The sequence below is a fragment of the Petaurus breviceps genome, unplaced genomic scaffold (assembly GCF_028583685.1).
Source record: "Petaurus breviceps papuanus isolate PSGF00001 unplaced genomic scaffold, PetGlider_PUasm1.0 90804, whole genome shotgun sequence".
Classification (NCBI taxonomy): Eukaryota; Metazoa; Chordata; class Mammalia; order Diprotodontia; family Petauridae; genus Petaurus; species Petaurus breviceps.
This window is the reverse complement of record NW_027187348.1, coordinates 19,866,546-19,882,537: the sequence shown is the minus strand read 5'-3', so window position 1 is coordinate 19,882,537 and position 15,992 is coordinate 19,866,546. Positions and strand designations below refer to the sequence as shown.

Genomic DNA, 15,992 nt, shown 5'->3' with positions numbered 1-15,992 from the left:
AGAGAGAGAGAGAGAGAGAGAGAGAGAGAGAGAGAGAGAGAGGAATGAATGGAACAAACCAAAATTATAACAAAACAATAGTTACCCAACAAGTCAAGTAAAACTAATGGTTCTTGAATAAAAAATGTAACCTGCTTTTTGGTAGTAGTGGCTATATGTGATTTTTTTTTTTACAAGCAATGTAGTAATGGGTTTTATAGTCTGAAAGGAGAATATTCTCAAGGGAGAGAGAATGTGATGGATTCACTTCCCAGTTGAAGTTTATAATATATGGCAGCTTTAGTGAAAACTGGTATTTGGTCTATAAACTTCTGGAGTAGAGCAATAGGATTTGCTTGTTTCCAAATGAAGAAGAATGCGGCCTCTCCACATCACTACCTGTTATTAGTCCTTCTGGGGATAAACAGGAAGATTAAGTGTTTTCTTGATGCTTGTATTTGCCTGTCACGGTAATGTGCACAGGCTCCATTTCTAGCAACTTTGCTGAGCCCCAACAGCCCAGCTATTGTTTGTTTGTATTAGCCTTCAGATTGCCAGACCTAGATCTCATTCTCCTTTCCAATGGAATCCTAGTTATTTCCTCCTCTTGGTAAAGTGTTTTCTTCATAATTAGATACTTTACAATTGACTGCTCCACAATTAGCAGGTCTCTTATTTTGTGAAGATGTGATTTCCTGGCCTCTAGGGACCCTTTCATCTTTTCTCTTCCCCCAAAGCTTCAATACCGATTAAGAACTTTAGGGCCATAGGACTGTGGCCCACAGTGAAATTTTTTTTGGAACCATGAGGCAAATTTTGTAGACCCTTTTCACTATAGAGCAATGTTGGAAGTCACATGGAAATCTTTAGAGGTCATCTTATCGATTCCTCCGACCCCAAAGAGATAATTCATTTCTCTCTTTCTTTCTTTCTTTCTTTCTTTCTTTCTTTCTTTCTTTCTTTCTTTCTTTCTTTCTTTCTTTCTTTCTTTCTTTCTTTCTTTCTTTCTTTCTTTCTTTCTTTCTTTCTTTCTTTCTTTCTTTCTTTTTCTTTCTTTCTCTTTCCTTCCTTCTTTCTTTCTTTTTCCTTCCTTTCTTTTTTCTTTCTCTTTCCTGCATTTCTTCCTCTTTCTTTTTTCTTCCTTCCTTTCTTCTCTTTCTTTCTTTCTTTCTTTCTTTCTTTCTTTCTTTCTTTCTTTCTTTCTTTCTTTCTTTCTTCCTTCCTTTCTCTCTCTATCTCTCTTTTTTTTCTGTTTCTATTTCTCTCACTGATGCTTCATGTCATAGAAGTGAGCTTGGGTTATTGAAGGCTACAACAATAGAAACCAAAAAAAAGTTTTAAAGGGTCCTAGTAAGTTGCAAAGGCTTCTTTGAATACAGCCAGTGACAGACTCTGTGTCTGTCGTCAGAGGACAAGTATAACTAAGTTCAGAGAGGCTTATCACCAGTTTGGCCACAGGGTGATGAATTTTTCATTCTCAGTATCTTCACAAAGACCTCCAACTAAGATAGTGCCAGAGGGGTGAGAGCTGCATCTTTAGAATTAGTACCCACACTGTGAAACTGTGCATCCTTGAAGTACTGAAATGAGTATAGTTATGTATATCTGTGTTTTCTCCCTCTACTAGATCAGAAGCTCTGTGGTAGAAGAGACTATATTTATCTAAGCTTTGTATTTCTCTTAATACTAAGCATAGGGCTATGTACATTTAATAAATCTTGGTTGAATTGAATTGAAGGGATTGTAAACCAGGAAATTTGCTTTAAAAAAGACTTTGTGATGGATAAACCACTTTACCTCTTTAGGGGAGACCATTCCAGGCATCACAGGGACTCAGTGAGAAATTAGAAGACACTGAATAATCTGCCTGTCCTGTTCTTACTAACCTGTGCCAGCAATCTTGCTAAAGAAAGCTGTTTCCTTATAATCTTGGGGAGGGGGTGGTGATGGGGTAGAATGATACTGAGTTACCATTTGACTTCATTCATGTAGCCTGCATTTGCTGATTTCTTTTCCCATCTAAAATGCCCTGCTATCTTGTAAAAGACAACAAGACATAAAGGAAGACTGATTTTGAATGGGAAATGGAAGTGGAATAGGAAAGGAGGTGGGTCCGTCGAGAATTAAAGATAAATAATAGTATGATTGCAGTCATCTCTGGATATATGGCACCTTTGCTTGCAGATGCATCCTCATGCAGTACACGGCAGTGCTAAGTGCATGGGGCAATAAATCTCTTGAGCACATCAGGTACTAAAGTGTGTGTTTCCTGTTAAGATCTGGACTCAGCTCCTTAGGCACCAAGGCAGGTGGTGTTCACTCAGCTGCTTACCATTTACAGTACCTTGTAAAACACTATCTTTAAAAGCAAAAACAAAACTAACCCCCCCACCCAAACCCTAACATCCATCTAGCTTCCCTCATGCTGGGAAGGAAGAGCGAGCTGCACAAAGCAGTCCTTTCATTTTCTCTCTAGCCTAGATAAGATCACAACCCAAAACTTCATTTATATAAGAACTCTGATCTGCTGCCGTTTCTGGATGATGCTGCTGCATAAAGAAAAGAGAAAATTTAGTGATTATAAAGTTGGAAAAAGGCAGAGGCTGGCCATTCTTACCATTTAAAATACTGATCAAATCCCCAAGCCTGATCCTAGAGAAGAGATGAGAAAATGCACCTTTCTTCTTTCAATAGAAGCATAAGTATGTGCTGTGTTTGGCATGTTGGTTGGTCTTGTTGAGCTGTTTTTTCTTTAATTTCTGTGTAAGAGAGTGGGCAGAAATAGTTTTGAAAACAAATGGAATTGATATAAATGCAAAAAGCATGAATAAAACTTTTAAAAATACTAATCAGAACAATTAATCAACACACAAACATTGAACAACTACTAAGTGCTAATGCTTGAAATACAGACAAAAATGAAACAGTACCAACTGTCAAAGAGTTTATTGAGGAAACAGCATATGGATATACAATTATCCCTTCTACATTTGGGGGGCTAGGGGTGTGGCACCCCCACTATCTTGAAAATCTGTGTAAAATTTTTTGGCCATCCCTTCACACCAGAGAAGAAGTCTGAATTGTTATGGTACTAAGAGATAAAATATATTTATGTTATACAACAATAAACATATTTTATGCATTTCTGAGTTTCTAAACCTTTTCTGTGTTGTCTGCTGGCCTTCTCACATTGTCTGCAGCTTTTGTAAAACTCCCCACAAATTCTCATTTAATTTCTTATGCTGACCTGCAATATATCAAAACCTCGATGGGGAATTGTGATGTGGAAGGGATAACTGTATAAATATATACGAAATAAAACTAAGTGGAGTCAGCCTCACTTGGGGGGGGGGGCGCTGATTCATCAGTATGAGAGGCAGTTGAGATACAAGCCTACAGAGCTTATATAAGCCATATGTGGGGCTCGTTGGGAAAAGGTGATGTTTTAGTAAAATTTTGAAGGAAATGAGATTTTAATGAGTGCAGGAAAGGAAGGACACTATACAGCCAGTACAGAGGCACATAAGAGAGGTGGAATGTCTTGTATGAGAATCAGCAAAAAAGGTCCCTTTGACTGGAGGATAGAATTCTTGAAGAGGAGTAATGTATAATAAAGCTAGTGAAGCCAAGCTCTCATCTGACTAGTCTCTTTGGAAAGATGGATATTACAAAGACCAAAGGCTAAATTTCTTGCTTTTACAGGGGAACTCAGAATGCTCATTGAGTTCTGCTCAGGAGGAGACTTAAAATGTGAAATAAATAGGGCTTGTATTTTATTTTTATATTTCATTGACCTCCACTCATGTCTTCAACTCTATTGTTATTGGGAATTTCGATGTTTACAGCTAGTACTTTATAGTAATATGTCTTAATAATCCTGTCCTGGTAGAGTTCATGATCATGATCAGGATCAGGAAACTACTGTAACACTAAAAGACTGTTTTACTTTCTTTCTTTCTTTCTTTCTTTCTTTCTTTCTTTCTTTCTTTCTTTCTTTCTTTCTTTCTTTCTTTCTTTCTTTCTTTCTTTCTTTCTTTCTTTCTTTCTTTCTTTCCTTCCTTCCTTCCTTCCTTCCTTCCTTCCTTCCTCCTCTTTTTTTCCACCTCTTTTCCTCCTTCTCTTCTTCTTCCTCCTCCTCCATGAAGAGGGCTGGTTCTTAAGGGGACAACCATCTTGTTCCTCACATGCTGTGATACCTAAGCTGAGCAGTAATCATCTTGGCTAATAGACCCATAGAATGAATACCTGTGGTCCAGGTGCCTCAGGTCAGCCCAAGTCCTGGCATCTAGAACACTGCAGTATCATTGGGCTGTTTATTTAAAACAGTGCTCACAGACTTTTCACAATGTCTACCACTAGGCTAAAATTAAGAGTAATAGTGATGGGAAAGAGAATGGAGTATCCTCTTCTGATCTTAGCCCTGCTATACAGATCTAGTAGGATCTACTACTAGAAATAGCACTGAGATTAGCAGGCACAAGAGTTAGATTCAAGCCCTGACTGCCACTTAATAGCTGTGTGACCCTGGGAAAGAGACAGCCTTTCTGAACCTCAGTTTCTTGATCTGTGAAATGGGGTTATATATACTACCTATTACACAGGGAAACATTAATAACTCACAATTAAAGAGACTTAGTTTTTCAGGTACTTGCCTTAGAGCAACACTGTAAGGTATGGAGTAGAATTCCCATTTTACAAATGAGATGGAGACTCAAAAGTATTAAGTGACTTCCCTGGCTTGGATGTGCATGTACCAAGATTGTGTCAAAGGTCTCCCCCAACTTCAAATCTAGCAGCTCCACCACAATCCCATAGTGCTTCTCATCACAGTATGAGGTATAAAGTACATAATATGGTTTTCTTCAAATAAAGCCCTACATCAATGTGAGCAATTTTAATTTTCTCAGAGAAAGATCTCCTCCAGTAGGGACTTATCTTCTGACACAGTCCTTCTTCCTCTTTTCCTTGTCAGCCTTGCTCTTAATGGTCACACTTATCCTAGCCTTAGACATAGTTTGAGCTGAGAGAGGAAGCTGTATCCCTCCCAATCTACCTGTTACCCCAGCTTCTACAATTCTAGGGATCTTTGCTTGTAACATCACATATTATTCAGTCGTTTCAGTTCTATCCAACTCTTTGTGACCCCATTTGGGGTTTTCCTGGCAAAGATACTGGAGTAGCTTGCCATTTCCTTCTGCAGCTCATTTTACAGATGAGGAAACTGAGGTAAACATTATTAAGTGACTTGCCCAGGGTCACACAGCTAGTAATTATCTGAGGCCAAATTTTAGCTTGGGTCTTCCTGATTTCAGGTCTGGAACTCTATCCACTGCACCACCTGGCTGCCCAATACCATGTAGAAAGTCAAAAGTCAGAATGAAGGTCAATTGCCTGATACCTAAGAAGTAAATTGTTTCACTTACAATGTTCTGAAGTTATTTGTTGCAAAGTGTGCTTCCTTGAGAAATGTCCTAGCCAAGGGTCTTTGGGGGTCATTTTTCCCGGTGGGTGGGGGGAGTGGTCTTGAAGGATTGAATGGAGTGACTTGGTGTTAGGTTTACTCATGCTTCTAACAATGGAAATCAACACTGGCTGTAGAGTCAGAATCTAGGTTCAAATCTGCCTCTAGGACTTACTACTTAGGTGACCTTGAATAAATCACTTAACCTCCCAGGATCTCCATTTCCTTATCTGTAAAATAAGGAGGATGGACTAGATGGCCTCTGAGGCCCCTTCCAGCCCTAGATCTTACCCATGGCCTTTGGTTTGGCAAAGTGGGTCATTGTGGGTTTCTGGAAATTTGTGTATAGAAGCAAAGCAAACTATAAAATCTTACATACCATTTTATAGTGCCAAAGCAAAGATGTTGGGACACATCAGAGAAAAGAACATGGGTTGATCATGTGGCAGGAGTAAAGTATCACTGATAGGTGGCTGAAACATTCCATTGGGACCTATACTAAATCAAGAGAGCTAAAGTTGGGATTCTTTATAATTGGCTTCCTTTGTAATCCTACTATTTTATTTTATATGTTTAAAAACATTATTCTGAAAAGGGTTCCAGAGGCTTCAGCAGGCTAATGCAAAAAATGGGGCAAAGAATTCCATACCTGAATCAAGGCTGCCAGAATGCTGGGTGGAGCCCCTTGCTGATGATTTACAGGAGGGCAAGGACCAGGGTTTCATAGGAAAGAAAGGCGTGCAGATATCATGATCTGAATCACTGGATCTTATCCCCACACTGATGAGAACATGGTAGAATCCAAGTAAATAAATGTGAAGAAAGTAGGAATTTCTTAACACTCTGTGCCAGTCACTGTGCTAAGTACTCTTTACAAATATTATCTCATTTGATCCTTAAAATAACACTGGAAAGCAGGTGTTATTATTATTTCCATTTCACAGATGAGGAAACTGAGGCAGACAGTGGTTATGCTGATTTGCTCAGGGCTACATATTAAAAGTGTATGAATCTGGATTTGAACTCAGGGTCTTCTTGATTCCAGGCCCAGCATTCTATCCACTGTGCCCAGCTGTATTTATAGTTGTCAAAGCACTTTCTTTTCAATAACCTCGTCCGGTAGAAATTGCACTTTTTATCGTCCCCATTTCATAAATGAGGAACTGAAACCTAGAGAAGTCAGTCAACAAGCATTTACTATGTATCTGCTTGTGATAAAATATGAAGAAATGCAAAAAGAGACCCCCTCCCTCAAAGGAGCTGATTTTCTAATGGAGGAGACTGCATGTATATCAATGGTGTATACATAAGATATATGGCAGCTAGGTAGTACAGAGGACTGAGCTTAGAATCAGGAAGACTCATCTTCATGAGTTCAAATCTGTCCTCAGACACTTATTAGCTGTGTGACCCTGGGCAAGTCACTTAATCCTGTTTGCCTCAGTTTCCACATCTGCAAAATGAGCTGGAGAAGGAAATGGCAAACCACTTTAGTATCGTTGCCCAAAACAAACAAAAAACCCAAACCCTAAAATAGGATCAATCAGGATTGTAAACAACTGAATGAAAACAATAACCAAAAAAGACATATCCACAGTAGATGGAAGAACCAAGAGGAGAAGGGACTGGCATTTGGGGGTACTGGGAAAGGCTTCCTGCAGGATTTGAAGTGAGTCTTAAAGGAAGCCAGAGAAGCTGGAAGAATAAGTGAGGAGGGAGAGATTTCCTGGGGCTCAGCCAGTGCAAAAGCATGGAGGTGGGAGACAGAGAAACAGCACAAGTTAAGGGACTTGTCCCAAGTCATCTAGTCAGTCATAAACACAAAGCCAGGTTTTGCAACTCTGAATTCAGTGCTTTTTCTAATACATACAATAACACATGGACACCCCTACTTTGTGCTGGCATCTCAGAAAACAGGGGTGATCACTGACCTTTCCAGAAAACAAATTGAAAATACCCTGTCTCTTTTCCACAGCCCAGCTTTTGAGGGCAGTCAGCTACAAGTGTGATGGGCATACTTTGCACTCATTTTTCAATAACTCCTTTTGATTTGATCTGTGAAAAAGATTCTCAGCTGAGATTCTCCCCCACCCCCACTCCCGCCCCAAACCCTTTTTGTCTGTTTAAGTGTTCATTATGAGAAGATTCAACTTTCAGAGCTCGGGAGAAAATTCTTTCTTGGGGAAGGTTAGAGGTTAGAGAAGATGGAACTAAAATTAGATTTTTCTTCTGGCTTGGCAAGTGGGCGAGAAGCGGTAGTCAGAAGCGAGAACTTAACAAATGACTTTAGAAATGAGCTCTTCGAAGTGATTTAAGAGGGCTTTTCATGCTTGATATTTTCTAATTACTGCCTGCTTCTTATGGGGACACTTTAAAACTTGGAGGAGTATCTAAAAGTTTGGAGCACCTTCAGGTTAACTGCCTGCATTTTCCTGAATTGCTCTGAACTTTTGCTCCAGTTTGTTTACTAATGACTGCATGGTAATGTCAGCTAGCCTTTAGAAAGTTCAACAGTTGAGAGTTCTAATACTATCTTTAATTAATTTTCATTTAGAGAAATCAAAGTATTTCTTATTCATGCTCATAACATCTTGAAGATAATTTTGTTGTTGTTTAGCTGTGTCCATCCCTTCATGATCCCATTTGGGATTTTCATGGCAGAGATACTTTTGCCATCTCCTTCTCCAGCTCATTTTACAGATGAGGAAAATGAGGCAAACAAGGTTAAGTGACTTGTCTAGGGCCACACAGCTAATAAGTGTCTGAGGACAGATTTGAACTCAGAAAGATGATTCTTGACTCCAGGCTGGGCACTCTCTGCACTATGACTCTACCTAACTGCCCCTTGAAGATAATAGCTAGAGCATTTCTATGGCACTTTAAGGTTTGCAAACTGCTTTGTAGGATCTCAATGAATCCTCACAACAACCCTCAGAAGCAGATCTGTGATTCTATGACCTTTGGTTTGGGAGTGTGCTGGCATGGGTTGATAATAATTTATGGTTTGAAACAAGGTAAACTATAAAATCTTATATAAATTATCCACCCACACGGCCACACTTTGCCAAAACGAAGGTTTTAGGAAACATCAGAGAAAAGAATGTGGGAATGGTCACCTGGCAAGAGCAAGTGATAACTGATGGGAAACCCCTGTTTTACACATGAAGAAACAGACTGAGAGAAATTAAATGACTTGCCTGGGGCCATAGAGTTAGTAAGAGTGGAAATCAGGATTTGAACTCAGGTCTTCCTGATGCGAAACCCAGCACTCTATCTGCTATATTACCTAGCTGCCCTAAATGTCAATAATGTTAGGAAAAATATGGTGGTCCTGGTCCCAGGAGGGTGGAGGCCATCAATATATGCTCACATTGAGAAATTATATCTGAGTATCAGACAGTATCTAGAATGCTAGAGGCCCCTACCTCCAAAAGAGAGGAAACCCCAGCCCTAGTCCTGACCCTATTCATAGCTCCTTTAAAGGACTGGGATTGGAGGCCTTTGAAAGTGACATTACCCTCCTGGTGCTACCGTGTTTCCCCGATAATAAGACCTATCCCGAAAATAAGCCCTCCCCTTACTGTGTAAGATTCCTCTAAAATAAGCCCTCCCCGAAAATAAGCCCTATTGAGATTGCTACTGTAGTGAAGGTGATCCCCTGCACTACACGCTACATTACTGTACCCTCTGTATGCACTTCCCCCTCCCCCCCCGGGTGAAACGCACGCTGCGCTCCGAGCTGCATCCAATCAGAGCTGCAGCAGTGAGCGCGTCATCCTGTTCTTCCCCAGTGATTTGCTTATTGAATAAAGGTACATTTTTTTGTTCACATTTACCTGTTTATTAAAATTGCTGTTAACGTTCATTAAAATAAGCCCTCCCCTGAAAATAAGCCCTCTGGTGTTTTTCTGTCCAAAAAAAAATTAATAAGACAGTGTCTTATTATCGGGGAAACACGGTAACTGTGGCGGAGAATGAGAGAAGGATCAAACTTACACATCCACCATCCTAGTCCAGACCTTCATCACCTCTCTTCTGGATTACTACAATAGCCTCCTAAATGCTCAGTCTCCTGAAGTACAGGTCTAACCATGTCACCTCTATACTTAATGCACTCCAGAATTTCTCTTATCTTTAAGCTATCAAACTCTTCTCCTCAGCATTTAAAGCCCTTCACAGCCTGGCTTTTTCCCACCTGTCCAGCCTTTGAAGTGCTCTGCACCCCAGCCATTCTGCCCATCTTGTGTCTCACACAGGACACTCTTCCATCTTCCATCTCCATGATTTTACACTTACTGTCTCTTGTGCCTGGAATGCTCTACCTCCTTCCTCTGTTCCCCTCCTCTTTTAAAGTCCTTGGCTTCCTTTATAACTCAGCTCAAGAGTCAGCTTCCAAGTCTTTCCAGCTTCTAGGTTCTTCCCCTCTAAGATCGCCTTCTAATTACTCCATGTACACACACACACACACACACACACGCTACAGATTTTAATGTGGGGTGACAATATAGAAATACAACATATATAACATGGGCATATAATAGGTTACAAGCAATCTATTATATGAACATATATTATATGGATGTTTATATATTACATATACATACATTATTGAGTTTATATGTGTATATTATATAACATTGCACGTACGTATATATACAGTCTATTGTATTCATGTTATGTGTATATTTATATACATATGCACATGTATAAACACATATACATTAAGATTTGTAATATGTATGTACAAATACAATATACATATATAATCTATTATATGCAGTATTTATATGTTGTAGTTATATACATATTGTCTCTCCACATTAAAATGGAAACTTGAGGGCAAGGACAATGTTTTGCTTTTTCTTTGTCTCTCTAGCAACCTGTTTGGCACATTATAAGCACTTAGTAAGGGCTTATAAATTGATTGATTGAAGTCCTCTCAATCAAGTTGTCAAGTTTCTGGCAAATATAGTCTTCCTAGTTTTCAGGAGATGCCAAGAGTCCATCATTCTCTTTTCCAGAGCTTTGGTCCAGAAAAACCAAATTTTGATCTCATAGTCCCTCTCTGTCTTTATGACAGAACCCAGGCATCATCTTCTGCAAAAACCTTTCCTGATCCACCATGACTGCTGGTACCCTCTCTCTCAAACTGCCTTGTATTTTGAATATATATGTATTTATTCACCTTATGTTTGTAGCTATTTTTACATGTATTTGTCTTTCCCATTAGAATGCAAGCTTTCTGAGTATGGACGGCTTCATTCTTTGTACTTATATATGCCACATGTAGCACAATGCCTGACATGTGGACATTTAATAAATAGTTGATTGATTGATACTGCTCAAAGTAGACAGTTCCCATATCCTCCTATTTCTTCCAACATTTCAACCTTCAACTTAAAAGAGGAAATGAAAACATAAACTCTGTGCCCAAACTCTTTCATGGATAGAGGAGGGTCCTTTTGGCAGAGTCATAGAATGAGATTTGTGGATGAGGTAGAAGGAGGGAGGAGAAAGGGGTACTTTATGGGTGAAACCTGGGTAGGATGGGAGACTTCAGATATTCGTGAAGCAGAATGGGCATGAGAGCAGGAGGAGAGAAAAGGCAGTAAGTGAAAGGTCGGTTTAGAAATAGAGGTGGAAAGATTCCAAAGACAACTTTATCTACTTTGAATTTTGACTAGAACCCTGGTGGCAGTAAATAGGCCATACAAATTGCTTCCTTCAGGGGCTGATGAAGATCTCAGGACTAGTTTGGAAGGCTCCCCTACCTCAGCCCATGCTTGCCAATCCAGGCTATTCTAGTCTAGTCTTTCCTGTTCAGTGGAGTGTTTCCACAGCTAATTTCTGACCCTCCTCTGACAGGAGGAGATAAAAATGTGAGGAAAAAAGAGGGAGGTGATATTGGCCGTAGAGTCAGAGGACTTGATTATGTCTGCTCTGACAGTTTTTAGCTTTGTTATCCTGGGCCTGTCACTTCCCATTTTTATTCCTCAGTTTCAGAGATTGCTAGAGCTACAAGAGACTTTAGAGATCACCTATGTTTTACAGATGAAGAAACTGGGGCCCAGGGAGAAATTGGCTCGTTTACCCAAGTCTTAGTCACTGGTAGAACTGGGGCATGAACCTGAGTCTCCTGGCTCTTTTGCTGGCTGGCCCACCTTCTGGCTGTTTCTTGTATAATCCTTTCCCTATGCAGTGTTTTCACTAGCTGTCTCCAGGATGCTCTTCTATCCCCTCTCTGCCTCCTGACTTCCCTGTTGTCCTTCAAATCCCAGCTTAAGTCCTATCTTCTGTTAGAAGGTTTTCCCAATTCTCCTTAACTTCAGGGCTTTCCCTCTGAGACTATCACTAATGTATCTGGTATATAGCTTATTTATGTGCAGTTGTTTGCATATTGTCCCCCATTAGACTATGAACTCCTGGAGGGCACTAACTGTCCCCCCACCTTTCTTTGTATCTGCCTGGCACATAGTAGGTGCTTAAAAATGCTAATTGTCTGACTAATCAACAAATTCCCTGAGTCTCAGTCTCCTCTCTAAGATGGCCTTTGAGGTACCTTCCTTTTCTAAATCTATCTGCTTTTACTTAAAATGTAAGCAAAACTCATACTATTACCTCACAATATTGTTATAAAGAAATTACTTTAAAGAACTATATAAATGTATTTTTTAAATTATTTCCATTCCTCCCATCTCCTCTCCTTTCCCTTTTTATTACTATATAGTTTTCATGGGATTTTCATTTAAACCTATATCACTTCCTGTGCAATGCTAAAGCTCTGCTGTTTTTGCTTCGTATGGGTTTGTTTTAATCCAACATCACAGCTGATCCTGGGTGATAGTTGGGGGATATAGGGTGGGGAGACTGGAAATAGGTTGTTAGGGGCAGGAGAATGCACTGCTATTCTTGGGACTCTTGGACTGGGCTACACTGAAGGTCCTAGAGCCTATACTGAGGGACCAGCATAGCCGGGCCAGAACTAGAACGATCTCTTAGGGAGAAGAAGGCTTCCTGGACTATATAATGATACTTAGTTGGTCAGTCAGTCAAAATCACTTAAATGCCTACTATGTGTCAGGCACTGAGGTTGGGGATATGGAAAGAAGCAAAAAAATCGTTCCTGCTTTCAAGGAGCTCACTTTCTTTTATTCCAGAGCAGTTCCCCAAACCCACTTGAACTTGAAAGGGGCTGGATCTGGTGAAGACTGAGTCTTTAGTTTTCTGACTCAGTCTCCCTTGGGAAGGGCTGAAGATTTTCATGATCTTGCTGCTTAGCGTCCTGTGCTCTTGGCTCTTGAAAAATAGCCTCAGTTGGGTCTTATGCAATGCCCCCAAACAATAATGGGCAAGGATCTGTATCCCCAATGAGGTCATTTACTTTTATAGAAGCCTATGGTTCACTTGCACGCTTTAATAACTTGGTTGATTATTTGGTTACAGTGCACCTCAGGGTATTTGAATGATAAGGCTGCTCAGGAAATGGCCAAGCTGTTATCTTCTTATTGTAGTTTCAATGGAAGAGAAAATCAGTAGAATAAGCAAGATGGTCAAGAAAACAGATTGGGGTTCATTAAAGCCAGTGGAGTCCTTTTTTCCCTTGGTTTCTTCCTAACCTCCCCCCCACTCCTATTTCTTCATGCCCTCCATGTTTTCAGGGAAGTATTTCGACATAGACCCTATAGAAGGTCTCTGACTTCCATATCTGAGGACAGAGTATTTAAGTATGTACTATATGCCAAATACTGTGCTAAGGGAGGGATACAAATACAAGCAATATAGCCCCAGCCCTCAAGGAGTTTACATTCTAATGGGGAAGACAATACATAATAATTATAATTATTATTATAATAATATAATTATAAATAAGAAATAATTATAATTAGGGGAGCTGCAGGGGGGTGGGTAGAGGCACCTGCTCATCGGCCTGGTGCGGAAAACATAAAGGCAAACACGGACCTATCAGAGCAGAAGGACCCAGGGTCAGACTTTAGGGTACTGGTCCAGGTGATGGCGCCCGTAGACATGTTATGGCGGGCAGTGGGAAGTTAGGCAAGAATTTCAAAGTGAACCCCCCATTATATCTGATAACATTAATCCCTGCCTTCCAGATCTGAGAATTTCACAGCATCAAGCTTCCTGAATTCTTAGATTTCAGCCTGTAACGTGAGCACTGCTCATTTCCAGAAGAGGGCACTGGTATCAAATCCATTTATTCACAAAGGTAACAACAACAATAACAAAAAGGCCGGCCTCGGCTATGTAACTTCTCTCTGGGAAAGGGACATTGTTTTACTTGTTACTTTCCTGATTATCCTGAGTTACAAATATGAAAATCACTGAAGTGTGACTGCTGTTATTATTTCAGAAATTATTTCACTGCGGGTAAAGCCAGGGCCTCACTAGAGAAAGTACTCAACATCATTACATTTTCATGCAGCCTACCTTCTAATTGTGTTGTGCCTTTGGGAATCCAACCTCATTGGCCTGGGGCATCAGAATCCCAGGTGATAGTGGTGGTGGGGAGCTGAGGGCGAAGGTCAGAAGAATCTGGGCTATGATATTATGGCCTGTAAACATATATGTGGATTTGGGCAGAGCGCCAAAGAGACAACAACATTTAAAGAGACTTTTGTTTTGTGGAATGTAATGAAATTACATTAAACATCACTTCAAGTTTATGCTGCCCAGACCTGGCTGAGGAGAATGCTTGGGAGGAGTCACAGATCTTGGCCTATTTTCCCTAAATAAAGTCATTATTCATTATTTCTCAGAGACCCCTAGGGTACCTCCTTCTAAGCTTTGAAATCCTGGCCTCGATCCAAACTTCATGCACACATTTCTTCACTCCCTTCCCAGCCCCCAACCTTCCTGGAGCAATCAGAGCAGGGAATAATGGATCCTCCAGATCTCTAGATGGAGAGTGGAGACAGATAATCTAAGTTCAGCCAAACAGTTGTGGTATAAATTTAGTTTATCATACATATTTATTAATTTAAAAAATTTTAACAACATGCTTGCCCTTTTTAGGAATACAAGGAAAAGTTTGTGCTGCAATTTTTCAGGTCCTAACAATGGACGTGGGTTCTTATGCTTCCACAGGAAGAAAGGAAGGAAGGAAAGAAGGAAGGAAGGAAGGAAGGAAGGAAGGAAGGAAGGAAGGAAGGAAAGAAGGAAACGCTTATTAAGTGCCTACTATGTACCAGGCACTTTGCTAAGCATTTTACAAATATTATCTCTAATTCTCACAACAACCCTGGGAGGTAAGTTCTATTAAAATCCCTATTTTACAGTGGAGGAAACTGATGATTGATGAGACTTATTCATTAATTCATCCAAGAAACATTAACTGAGCACCTATTATCCCAGTGCAGTGGTTAGAGGGCTGAATTTGATGTTAGACCTGGTTTCAGGTTCTACCTCTAACATACTAGTTGCATGATCTTGGGCAGTCATTTAATCTCTCAATGCCCTCACAGACTATGAGTTTCAGAATAGTTGTAAATCTGCTGTAGAAAGAATTCTCTTCAAAGTTCCCTGCAGCAATGAAATCATAGATCCAAACAACAATTTTAAAAATGTGCCAGGCACTGTGCTGAGTGATGAAAATAGAGAATTGAAAATGAAACTATCCTTGCTCCCAAGGGGGAAACAACACATATACATAGAAATATATGTATGTATGTATGTTTATATGTGTAAACGTGTATGTGTATACACATCTGCATTTCTATGTGTATATGTTGCACATATATACACGCATCTGTGCACACACATACATGCAATACATCTATGTGTCCATGTATAGTGTTGTATATCATATATGTGTGTTTATATATACACATCTGTGGGCTGTATTGTATATGTTTCTATATGTATAAGCATACATATATGTATGCGCAATATACTATTTATACATATATGTGCGTGCATGGACATGCATTGTGTTTTGTACTATATATGTATTTGTATGTATGTGTATATGTGTTTACATACACACTCCTGTGGTCTGCATGTTCACTTTGTATCTACCCTTGGTGCTTTGCAGTACTTTAAACATCTCAGATTGGCTCATATGTTGTCTTTCTTGAGACTATAAAGATGCAATGTTTCACCATATAAATTATCCAGGAAGAGAGTGTAATATCTGGGTGTAACGTCAGAATGGGTTGATATGCTCAAGTTACCAGCCAGGTGTTCTTCCTGCCGTCTCTCTGGCACTGATTTGGGAGCCTCTCATATGTCACATAGGCAGCTAGGCAAGTAAAAACTCATCCTAGTCAGGTTCTAAATATAGGTTATGGGATGATGTAAAATATAACTTAGAATTTTTTATGGCCATACCCTGCCCCTGCCTCTGGAATTTCCCTTCCATGTCAATACCCTGCATGTTTGCCAGAGGTAAGCAATCAACATAGTAAGGTCATATAGCAATAAATACAAGAAACTTATTTTGGATTCCCATGTGGAGCCCCCTGCTCAACCATCTTCTGAAATGTTTCCCAACCACTTTCCCCTCTATAGGTATAACCAGAAATCCAGCAAGATTTCT

At 39.9% G+C, this 15,992-nt stretch overlaps 1 long non-coding RNA gene across 1 annotated transcript; it reads right to left on the bottom strand.

The window, feature by feature from the left end:
* Positions 1-1,062: 1,062 nt before the first annotated feature.
* Positions 1,063-14,082, bottom strand: LOC138147745 (uncharacterized). The gene is made up of 4 exons (XR_011164875.1): positions 13,886-14,082; positions 6,090-6,220; positions 2,597-2,738; positions 1,063-1,288 (listed from the first exon to the last, which is right to left on the bottom strand). It is a non-coding gene; the product is annotated as an uncharacterized lncRNA (long non-coding RNA).
* Positions 14,083-15,992: the final 1,910 nt, after the last annotated feature.